This window comes from Larus michahellis, chromosome 4 (assembly GCF_964199755.1).
Source record: "Larus michahellis chromosome 4, bLarMic1.1, whole genome shotgun sequence".
In the NCBI taxonomy this organism is placed as follows: domain Eukaryota; kingdom Metazoa; phylum Chordata; class Aves; order Charadriiformes; family Laridae; genus Larus; species Larus michahellis.
In genome coordinates this window covers 76015693-76027712 of record NC_133899.1, presented here as the reverse complement: position 1 = coordinate 76027712, position 12020 = coordinate 76015693, and the positions used below count along the sequence as shown (strand labels likewise).

The window sequence follows — 12020 nt, the reverse complement described above, 5'->3', positions numbered from 1 at the left end:
ATTAACAGCCAGAGAGAGATGCAAATGGCAACCTCTCTTCTTCTGCAGGGTGTGTAAGCCACCAGCAAAACCCAACATCGATCTGTAGCATCATAACCCTGTTTTGCAGGTGCTCCGTTGGCCAGGAGGCAGAGTCACAGTGCCAGCGTGTAGCAGCTCTGGCCTCTCTTCCCAGCCATGTGCTGATGTCCTGGGTGACTTTACCAAAGTCCCTTCACCTCTATGTTTTCCCCTCCAACACTGTTTCATCGGTTGCTGGCTTCTCAGAGGAGGAACTGCAACCTTGCTTAGCCACCAGGTCCTGGGCTTGCTTGGGACCTTGGCACGGTGGGCGTCCTGTGACCAGTGCAATTGCAGGCGTGCCCGGATACGGTCAGCGGATACAGGGGAAGAGCAGGGTGCTGGTGGAGCTGCCTCTTCCCTCCTGTCCATCCCTGGATGCTGGCAGGCCTGTGCAGGGTACGTGTGGCAGGTTGGACAGTGCAGGAGCGCCCGGCTCTGCAGGCAGACCATGGTGGTGCGCAGGCCTGCCGGGGGGAGGAGGGGGAGGCACAGATGGCAGCAGATGCTCTCATCAGTGAAAATGATTGAAGCAAAACACAAAACAAAACAAAAAAAATCTAGCAACTGGTGAGCAGCCTAAGAAAAACCAGCACAGGAGTAGAGAAAAAGGGTCTAGACCTGATGGACCCTTGCACAGAGCCTAGCTCCATGCTGCCTTCTGGCCAGTGGTAATGCTTTTCCCATCCCAAGTTCACATATGGAGAAGAAAGGCCATACCTTCTCCTGGAACACTGAGCAGTGATTATTTTTTAAGACTTGGCTATACTGAAATGAAAGGGTTATCAAACATTGGAACAGACTGCCCAGGGAATTGGTGGAATCACCATCCCCGGAGGTATTTAAAGGGTAGATGTGGTGCTTAGGGACGTTGTTTAGCGGTGGTTTTGGCAGTGTCAGGCTGATGGTTGGACTCGATGATCTTAAAAGTCCCTTCCAACCTAGGCGATTCTACAATTCTATGAAACTGCGCCGTGTCTCTCCCATTCCCCTGTCCCTGTCCTCTCTCTCATCCCCTTCACATTGCCTTCAGAGAAGTGAATGTGACCCCGGACGGCTTCTGGGCACACCAAAGCCACTCGCCTACCCTCGCTGCCCAGGGCAAACCCAGGTGCGTGCCAACACAGCACACTCTTTCAGCACTGGGGGCAGGGGCTCAGGCAGATGTCCTGCACCCGAGGGGTGTTACCGCAGAGCTTCTGTGCGGCTTCGCTGCTGCCACCAGTCTCGGCTCCTCCGGCGTAATTGCTTCGTGCCAGTGCAAAGGTCCTGCTCCTCCACCCCTCCCATCCCCTGACTTTGACCCATCACACTGGTACTCGGCAACTGTGTCCTGTGTTTGGCACATCTCTACGCTCCTGCCCAGCTTTTCTCAGACACGTTCGGGGTGGAGGGAATCAGAGGGAATTTATTCAATGTATGATGGTGGGGTTTTTTTTCCCTTTTTCCCTTTGGCAGCAGCGCCTCGCGGCACAGTCAGAGCCGCAGAATGAATGCTTCTGCAGCATGCGCTGAGCTGAATGGCACAGCACGCAGCCCTCCAGCCTGCTACTTCTGCAATTAATTGCGCGGTAGCTGCTTTTGCGACATGCACGCGCGGCTCCGCACCCTGCAAGTGTTGAGCCACACTGTGCACGGGCAGATCTTTCTACCAGGGAGAACGGAGACAGATCCGGGGCAGCCCCCTGTGTGAGAAACGCGGCTGCCTGGGGATGCTGCAAGTGCCTTTTGCCTGCTCAAGCACATCATCTCTCTTCGCTAACAGAGTGGCACCATTTTGGGCTTTGCAGGAGGACGGCGGCGTGCTGGGATTCACCGGGAATCTGCTGGGCTCCATCCCAACCATGGGATGGGAGAGATGGAGACCTGGCTCCCGGGGATCACATGGGAAGGAGCCAAAGAGGGGATCAATGCCCTTCCCATGGTGGGGTGCACAGTTCACTGCAGTCAATATGTTTCTTTACAAAATGGGGCCATTCGGAGCCTGGCAAACCCCTTCCTCCAGCACCTTGCCGAGCCCCTCTCCGGGATGCCATGGCGAGGGTGACAGGCACACACGTGTCAGAAACAACCACACTTGGCAGAAGTGGGGCCACTTCAGCCCAAAGGTTGACTCTGGCTCCAGCCATCAGCACCGTTTCAAGGTGCCAGTACCCCCTGTGGTGGGAATCCAGCACCCTGAGCTGCAGCCGGCGCTGCCGGGCTCAAGGGCGACGGAAGGCTGGCTCGGCCAGTGGTGCAAGGAACAGCACTTGAACGCCAGGCAGGCAAGGTTAAAAAGAAAAAAAATTATTCGACCATTTAATGTAATTGCAGATTGGCAAAAAGTCTCTCCTTTTTGATGGATAAGAAAGTTGGTTTGGCAGCAATTCCTTTTTCCTAGTTTTAGTTTCCTTCATGATCAGGTTCTGATTTTAATCCCTGTAGGATGCAGGAGGCTCCACCGTGCTTTCCTGCACTTGGCCTGCCATGGCAATTAAGGGGCCTGGAAAATGTTTTCGCAAGAACTATTACATGTACAAGCGTAACTCGGATTCGAACCACGTAGCTGGGATGCAATCCATCTTCGGATGCGCCTGAAACCTGGGAAAGAGGAAAAAACAGAGTGGGGCAAATTATTTTTTAAGTGCTTTACCTGAAATAAAGCACTTCCCTTTAGCAATAAGCAACTTGCTGCATAATTTTTGCTCGACTTGTGATGGTTGTGATGGGGAGAAGAGGGGGGATGCTGGCCCCGGGGCTGAGACAATAGATTCACATCTGGTAGATGGGAGCTCAGAGCGTGAGGCTGCTTTGTTCTGCCTGCCTGACCATAACAGCATTGCCCTGGCTCTCCCTGCTTAATTTCCCCAGGGGAAAATAGGGATGCTGCTCGCCGGTCAGCCCACACGAGTCACTCAGAGCCGACCGGGTGCACTCGCAGTGCTGCTGTCGCTTGGGCTGGTTGCCCTCTTCCATGTAGCCACGGGTCCGCACCCCAATGGCAGAATTTCAGGTTGAACGGAACTGGGATCTAAATGGGCTTAGCTCCTGGCTTCAGGAAGCAGGTGAGGTTTTGCAAGCCTCCGTCGTCGCCTGCTACCCAGCCCCTGCGATCCCAGGAGCAGTTTAAGAGCAGTGAATCATTTGTTTTGGTTTCTCCCCCCCAGGCGCTTGGCTGCAGCGCGTCGCACAGAAGCAGTGGGCGTGGGAGAGATGCACGGCTCATGGGCTGGAGCCTCTCCTGATGGCTGTGAGAACTGGCGTTCCACTGGTCCCCGGCCCCCATGGAGCATCTCCTCCCATTTGCAGCCATTAGGGATTTTGTATGGGTCAAATCTCCCATGTCCCTATCACCAAGGGATGCACTGGCGGTCCATGGGGTGGCTGGGGAGAGGTTGCCAGAGATGAAGGCTCAAGAGGGAGCTCAGCTCAGCCTCTTGCTGGAATGGACAATCCAAGGCAGGTGTCTGGCAGTCCCTCAGGACACCCCATCCTCTGCCTCTTCCTCAACACCTTGCTTACCGCCAGCCCAGCATCCTTCTTCCATCTCCTTCCTCACACCGTGCCACTGGCCAGTTGGGGAGCGATCTTCCCAACAGCCAATCCGGGATGCTCATCTGGCAGCAGCGTGCCAGGCCCAGGGTTGGAAACATCAGTTTTAACTGGGGTTTGGAAAGAAGCTGCTGAAATCCTCTTCCTTCAGCAGGCTTTGCGAGCTCGTGGCTCTCTGCCGAGATAATAGCTTTTATGAGGAAGCTTTGGGATTTTCAAAGTCATTCCTTTCCCCTTCTTTTTACTGTTTCACTCCTGAAAAGGGGTGTTGGGCAAGGGAGGAAACAGCCCTAAGCTGAAGCAAGAGAATACTTTCTTGATTTTTCCCTGGTCAGGGTGCTCCACACAGCTGTGAAGAGGGAGCTGGGCAGGAAAACCAGTGGGAAAGGCAGAATGGAATAAAGACCCCAGCTTCATTTCAGCCATGCTGGGCACGCTCCTGCTCCCACTCCCACCAAGACCAAGTGCTCCAGAGATGCTAGAGGAGCAAGCGCCCATGCTGCCCAAGCATCTTGCCACTGATTACGGTAACTGGGCCGAAATCCATGCCTTTTAGGTGGAGTAGCCCTGGTTTTGCAAAAGTTTCCTTGCTGACAGCTTTGGGTGAGCTGATTTTCTGTGGTGGAAGAAGGGTATGAACTCAGCACTGCTTATGGAATGGGGGGAGTGAGATTTTCAGTATCCCAGCATTTTACATCTCCGGTGGTCTACAAGAAATGACCTTTCTGGGAAAAATTTTGCCATCAGTAACTGCAGTAGCTCGACACCCTTCTTGAGCTGCATGTCCGGAGAGATGAGAGTTAATTTTAAAACATCCGGCATCCATATTGGCAGCAGGGAGGAAGGTTCCCTTGATTTCCTAAGCGCCAGCAAAACCTAAGCTTCTAAACCCTAATCCCTTTCTAAGCTGGAGCTGCCAGGCCAGGGCCAAGGACAGAGAAAAACCCCTGCTGTGTTAGCCAAACCGGCCGCACGGCTCCTCGGTGCCACTGCAGCAGGATGGAGGTGAGCCCACCCCACCCAGTCAGCAACCGACCCACGGGCTGGATTCCCCCTGAACCGCCCAACCGTTGGGCCACTCTTTGCCGTGCCATCATCAGAGACCACGTAGCATTTTTTTCTGTCCTTCCCCGGCTTGGAAGCTTCAGAGGGAAAAAGTGCTGCGGGGCCACCCCAGCAGCCACCCCACGGCTCCACGACCAGCAACGGGGTGTTCGAGGTGTGCGGAGCCGGCATGTGAAGCGCAGGCAGGGTGCAGTGACAGGCAGGAGGGGTGGCCCTGCCTGCGGGGACAGCTCCAGGCTCAGTGTCACCCAGGGGGGCAGCCCGGGAACCATCTACGAACCAAAAATACGTGAAAGCGCATTTTTTGCCGGGAGCAGTGCAGCACTGGAGGTGTCCCCTGGGAACCTCAGCGCCCAGGAGGGTGCCCCCCCAAAAAAGCCCTTCGCTGCTCAGGCCGCTGTCTCCACGGGGTAACCCATCACCCTGCGAGCGGGCATCACCCAAAGCCACCAGGCGTGGGAGCCGCCCCCGCAGCCCAGCGCCCGGGCAGGGATGCGCGGGATGCGCGCAGGCAGCGCGGTCCCCGGGGGTGGGGGGAGGGGGGGGCAGGCAGAGGCGCTGCGCCGGGGCCGCGCAATTCCCGCGCAGCTCCGCACGGCCGGGCCGTGCCGGGAGGGGGGAGCAGCACCCGCTCCCTCCGCGCCGCTCCGCGCCCGCGGGGCTGACGTCACCCTGCCCCTGCGCCGCCCGCGCTGATTGGCTGCGGGTGACGTCAACGCTGTCTTTTTTTTTCTTTTTTTTTTTCCTTCCCCCCCCTACCCCCCCCCTCCCGTTCCCGAGGCATGACCTCATCGCCGGCGCATTCCCGGCGGCGCGCGGAGCGGCGCGGAGCAGCGCGGAGGAGCGCGGAGCGGGCACTCCCCCCCCCAACCCCCCCCCCGTTCCCGCCCCCCCCGCGGCATGCGGGCCCTGCGGCGCCGGCAGCGGCCGCGCCAGCGGACAGCCCGCGGAGCGGCGCGGCCGTCCGCGCCCGCCGCGCCGGGTCAGTGCATCCCCCTATAGATGGCTATAGGCGCCGGGTCTGTGCGCAACGCGGGGGGGAGACGGGCGGGCGGGGGGGGGGGCATGGGGGGGGGGGGGGGCGGCGCGGTGCAGCGCGTCCGCACGTGCGGAGCGGAGCCGGCATCGCGCCCAGCCCCGGTGGACAGCTCGAAAACATATATGTACGTGTATATATGTATATGTAGATATAGGGCTTTGGTTTTTTAAGGCGGTGTTGGAATTATTCTGGTGGTAGGAAAAAATGGGGGGGGGGGAGGGAGCTGCCCCGCAGCGGGCTGCGCCGCGGGGATGGGAACTGGGGGGGGGGCGGGCTGGCGCTCCGCGGCCGCGCGTGTCGGGGGCGCCGCGCGCTGGTTTTCGCGGGGGGGAGGTTGAAAATCCCACCCTCGCCTCCGCGGTGCGCGTTTGCCGGGCGGCGGTGGTGCAGGTGAGGAGGGGGTTTGGGAAGCTCCGGGGAATACCCGGTGTCCTGCCGGGCCGGGGGTCGCTCGTGGAGGGGTTGTCTCTTGGGGGCTTTGAGGGCTGGTGTTTGAGGAACCGGCGTTAACAGCGCTGTGGTTTTTCTGATGATGAAAGAGGTTGGAGTGTCGCCCTGTGTCCTTGGCGTTTAAACGAAGCCGGCATGTGTTCAGCAGCGGGGGTTTTCATGCAACACTTCACTGCTGCGGCTCCAAAGGCGCTGCTAGCAATTAATGAGTTAAGCTGCCCGTTTAAAATAATCCCCTCCACCTCCCCTAATGTGCACGGACCGATTGATCACCTACCCCCCCCCCCCCCCCCCGCCTTAATTATTATTTAGTGATAAATGTTGCTTTCTGTTGCTGAGCGTTGGTTGTTTTTTAAAGATTGCTGGTTATTTCCCTTATTGATAAATAAGTTCCTTCTCCTTCCTGCTCCCCCCTCCCTTTTCTCCTCCCCCAGAATTAAATTCCTGAGCAACAGCAAAAGCTGATGTCAGTGCTTCAGCTTGCATTGGGGGAGCTCTGTGCACAGGTCAGTAATTTGCGGTTTCGTTAGAAGGCAGGACGCGGTGCAGTGCTGTTCTGTTGAGGATATTTGGATTTTGCTGGGCACGGATGCGTTTATCCTTCGTATTGCGGTAGTTATCAACAGCTCCCTGGCGGGCGCTGCATAAGCATGTGTAGAAGAGACTGTCCCCATCCCAAGCAGCTAGCGATGACAAATGCGCTGGGAACAGTTGGCAGAGGCTTCAGTCTCCCTCTAATTTGGGGTATAAAGGCAGATCCCCCCCAGAAGACGGTCGGGATGCCCAAGACGCCTTGAAAAGGTAGCGCTGAGGATTGCGCCTGGCAGTCCAGGGGCCATATTAACCTTGAAAGCAGTTTGCCCGTGGAGTGGTGTTTAACGTTTGTGTGCATTGTCTCATCCTCCTGCGCTAAGGCGAAAGGCTGGGGGCACAGCTGCCTACGCGCCCGAACGCGGCTGCGGAGAGCTTTGTTTTCAGAAGGGCTGGATGCATGGGAATTGGTGCTTACGGGTTTGGCCTTACCTCTGTCGGACGGGGTTTGCTCGCGCTGTTGGAGGGTGTCTTGTGCCGGGAGGACTCTCTCTGCGGAAGAGGTTTGTTGGGGTTTTGGGTCTGGCTGGGGGTTCCTGCGCTTGCTTTGGTTTTGCTTGTAATGGTTCCCAAAATGAAATATGCTGCAGCACTGGGAAAACCCTCCTGGCCGTAGCTGGAGGTGTTTGGGATTTTGAAATGCCTGCAAGGGCTTTGCAGGTACCTTGTCCTCTATTTTGCCTGGCAAAGCCTGGATGTATAGGACTGTCTGAATGGCTGGGACCAGAGAGGACAGTTGGGCGCATGAACAGCAGAAGGATGCCCAAACGCCTCTTTGCGATGGCAGTAGGCAGAAATTCCTGCCCTCAGCCCATCAGCAACACACTCGAGCAGCACAGACCTGGGACTGGAGGGTCTCTGAGCCGAGATGGCAGCATCTCACACCAACCCAAAAGATTTGCCCCCCATGGCTTTCAGTTGTCCCTGCCTTGATGCAAGGTAAGGAGTAGGGAAGGAAAACCTGGATATGGCATTGCTGTTTAAAATCTAGCCTCAGCTAGGCTTGGGAGAGCTAAGCAAAGTGGCCAGAGTCCTTAGGAGTGTTCACTGGGGGCTCTGCATGGAGATCATTCTTGCAAATACTGCACCGTGTTTGTCTGCAGAGCGTGTTTTTGCTGGGTGCCAGGCACCTTGCTGAGAAAGCCATTGAGGTGCCTGTCTTTGGAGAGCTTAAATTCACCTAAAATTAAACACAATGCCACTATTACTACCAAAACACCCACAAGGGCTAGGTAGGACTTCGCAGTACTATCTGTCCCATACTCTCAAATTGGATCTTGGGAGGTGGGAGAAAACTGGCTTCTCCCCCTGCAGCCACATCCCCCCCCAAAAGACCTCCCCAAAGGCTGGAAACCCATTGTGGTTCTGGATTTCAGAAATTACTTCTCTGGGCATGAATATGAGTGAGTTCCCACGCCATCCCTACCCCAGCTGCTTTAATCCATGAAAGAGATAGGGAGTGTGGTATAGGTGTTTTTCCTCTTTGGATTTGCTTCGTTGCCTTTAAGTGAGGCTGTTCTTAGGGATCAGAGGTTAGTTTCTCCAGTGCGCAGCTCGGCTCCCAAAGCCCTGGGCGCAGGCAGGTGCAGAGCATGTTAACACTATCAGGGAGGGAAGGAGGAAAAGGAGGTGCTCCAGTGCTTGGCAGCCTTGATTTATGGTGCAGGCTTCCATCATACTGAACCAGCGAACGGAATCTTGTAGGGCAGGAGGTGATAAAGAGAAAGAGCTTGCAGATGCTGAGTCCCCTCTGCCTGGTGGGACAGCTGGGAGGTTGCCCTAGGAGAGTTTGTAGACCTTTTTGCCCTCCGCTGTGGGTTTAATGGCAGTGATAAGGCAGAGATGGCTGCAGAAATACCCGGGAGCTCCCGGTCCTCCAAGCGCAGCCGCTGGGTCTCACCCCGCTCTTTTTCTCGCTGCTATGCAGAGAAACTCCCGCAGCCAGCGCGACAGTGCCGTCATCCTGTGGGGAAAGCTTCAACGTGCATCCCCATGCCCTCTGGGTTTTAAAACCTGTTTTTCAAGCTTTACATTTCTTCTCTGAAGATACACCTGTCCCACCTGATGCAGAGTGGGAAGGAGGCACCTGACGTAATTATGGGCAGGCTTGGGGAGGGTAGGTGAGTGGCCTGGGAGCATTCATCAGATAAGAAGCTAAATGAGCTCTCCGCTCAAGATTTTCTCAAGCTTGCTCAGGAGACCTGGGCGTACTTTGTGTTCAGGATAATAACATAGCCGGGGGAATGTGTGGGGGGGGTAAAAACTGACTGTGCCGAGATGCTCTGCACTAATGATATTGGGGGCTGCCCTCAAAGCCAGGCAGAGCTTAACGCTGTGATTAGTGGCAGTGCAGGTTCCCGTGGGGACAGCGGGTGGTGTATTGCACCCTGGTGATGGCCTGATGGCTTTGCCTGCTCCTCTGTTGATGGGGAGACCCCCGTGGCCTGTGGATATGTCACATCCCCATGGGAGAGATGCTCTGTCAGAAGTGGACCAGCAGCTGAGACCATGGTGGGACATACTGAGCTCTGGCCGTGGCAGGTGCCTTGGTCACCCCTTCTCCTCTTTAGCATGACTTCGTGGAAAGGAAAACAAACTCTTACCTCTTGATCTTCCAAGAGATGTTTGTAGACTTTCTACCACAAGCCTTTGCTTCAATGCTGTCCAAGAGGCTCGTTTGGCTCTCAACCATCTCTGCTCAATCAAGGAGAGTAAGATTAAGGGAGAGCCCTGCCCAGCATGTGCTGCAGACAGCCATGGCTCCTGTAGGATGGCTTGCTCCATCTCTGCTATTTGTCTCTTCCTCTGAGGTTTTCTAGACCCAGCTGGACAAGGTAATCTCAGCTGGTGTGCAGGGAGCTTCTTCCTATGCTTTACCCAGGGCTTCTGTGGGGTTTTTGCTGCTCTGGACGTCCAGTTTCCTAAAGTGACAGGTAGTGCTTGTGTGCATGATGCCTTAAAAGATCGATATTTCAGAAGGTAGGTGAAGTGGTAGCGCAGGCTGGGATCAGAGGAGAACCTGGAGATGCTCACTGGAAACTGGAGACTCTCCTAGTGCAAACAGGGAGCAATAACAGCACAGAACTACAGGGACTGTGTTGCATGAAGGTGAAGTGATGCATTTTGCACTGACTTAAATTAAGAGCATCCCAGCAACTTGTCTGGGGCTGAAAATCCTTCCTTGATTCCCTGTTTTCTTCCCACTCCTCTTATGCTTTTTTCCATGTTGTTTGCTGTGCGTGGAAAGCCCTCCTGTTTGCCCACCCCGATGTGTGCGTGCATGACTTGTCTGGCTTCAATGTCCCTTTTTTAAACCAAGCCTTCAGGTCTCCTGGGGCAGAGACCTCGTGTTCTTCAGGAATTTCTCCAGAGCCCTTCAGGGTGCTCTCGCAGTTTGCAAAAGAGGCTCTCTGTGTAGCATTTCTGCATGCTGAGTTATGGGGAGCATAATTTCTGAGCTTGCTGATGACTGGGAACAATTTGGTGACCAGAAGGACAGGACAACCTGTTCTGATGTTGATGGTAGCTCTCCTTTAAGGGAGAGAGGGGTTGGATGAGATGAGCTCCTGAGGTTCCTTCTAACCTAAATTATTCCATGACTATTCCATAAATATCCACCATTCTGCTTCTCCCAGGCTTTTGTAAAATACCTGTTATTAGGCAGTGATGGTGAGGGGACGTGAAAGAAGGTGGCCCACTGCTTTGATCCCGTATGGAGATTCCAATGACAGCATGACCCTGGCATCCTCCCCTCCACAGCACACCTCCCCCAGCCCTGTAATGATGCAGTGCGTCTTTCCGGATCATCTCTGCCTACCCACGTTACTCATCCAGCACGTAGGTGCGCGGTGTGCCCGCATCCACAGCTTTTCATCTCGCCTTTTTTGATTCTTTTCAATAAGGGATTTAGTTCTTTGAGGAGTGCTGCTGTCTAAAGCTAGCACATGGTAATTCAGCTGATGCAGCAGAAGCTCTGGTAGAAATTTCAGTCCGTTTATTAGGTGACTGCAGGTTTTTTTCTGTCAAGCGAGTCAAGCCCTTCCCGCACATTAAACCTGCATCTGCTTAAATCGCACGTCTCCCATTGAAATCCAGCCCCTCCTGGGTAACACCAGGCAATCTTTTCTCCAAACAAAGAGGATCCATCAGTCTCTGGGGCTGTTGAAAAGAAGCAACGAAGAAGCATCTACAGCATCGGATTGTTTTTGCATTGCCTCTAACGACCCTCATTTCCAAGCTTGCGAAGGCAGCCTGGTCCTCCTTGAGCCATAGCCTGAGTGGAGTTATTCATGCCATCTTCATCTGCCTTGGCCGGCAGCCCTGCGTGGGGAGCGGATGGGCACAGCCTGAGCCTCGCTTGGCACTTGAGGCTGTTGAGTAGAGGGCTGGTGCGGAGAGGGTGCCAGCACTGCCGACTTGTGAGCTAGCCTGTGAAAAACTGCGTTAACTGCTTTGCTGCTGTCGGTGGACCTCGCGGAGATGTCTCCGGCAGCTTTGCTAGCTCAGCGGGGCTGAGACCCAGAAGCCAAGCAAACCTGGAGCTCTCCTTTACATCTTATTGCTTACCGCAGGTTCAGTGCTTCTCGTGGAAAGTCAGAAGGACATGGCAGGGCAGGAAGGTGACACGGAGGGACAAGCCTCCAGCTGAAACTGAGCCCGGGCTGTCTGAATTATTCTATGGGGTGGTGAAGGGACAAAACGCTTCCCGCGCACCGAGCGAAGTTGACTGCTGCAAAAAACCCGAATGCAAATCTCTGACTGGGCAGAATCTCCCCAGACACATCCTTTTGTAAAGCACTTGCATTGTACCATTAAAAATAGATCGGCGTGTTCTCCGCTTGCTTGCTGAATGCTGATGCCTGTAATTCTGTGTCATCCTCGCAATCCCTTCTGCTTTGAGCTTGGCTGCCTCTTTGTCTGGCACCTGAGCAAGGTTCATTCAGCAGTAGGTCATATAAAGATAAGCGTGAGCTCTGTTGGAGTCCAGCAGGACAAGCAGGAAGGTGAGGAGGACCGAACTGATCTTACTTAGCTTGAGGGGTCAACCAGGGGCTGAAGGGGCAAAGCTTGGAGCAATCAACCATGCTTTCTGTTGTGTGATGCAGAAACAGGGATAAGCGAGACCTGCTGGCGTGGAAACGAGTTGGAGGATGTTGAAGTTCTGGGTGGATGTCATGATGTATCTCTGGGATGTCATGATGTATTTTTAAACTGGGGTTAAAAAAATACATATATCGTGCTTTAGTGTCTGCCTGGAGCTGGGGAGGGGAATATTGCTGCT

General features: G+C 55.0%; 1 protein-coding gene across 3 annotated transcripts in view; it reads left to right on the top strand.

The window, feature by feature from the left end:
* The first annotated feature begins 5184 nt into the window (after window positions 1-5184).
* Window positions 5185-12020, top strand: part of DUSP8 (dual specificity phosphatase 8) — a 43347-nt gene continuing 36511 nt past the window's right edge. Inside the window, exon 1 of one of the 3 annotated variants that reach the window (XM_074585683.1) lies at window positions 5185-5641. The gene's annotated coding sequence lies outside the window, so the exon portion shown is untranslated. Of the gene's footprint in view, window positions 5642-5735; window positions 5823-6582; window positions 6655-12020 lie in introns of those variants that run through there. The other 2 variants (XM_074585685.1, XM_074585684.1) reach the window with 2 other exon arrangements.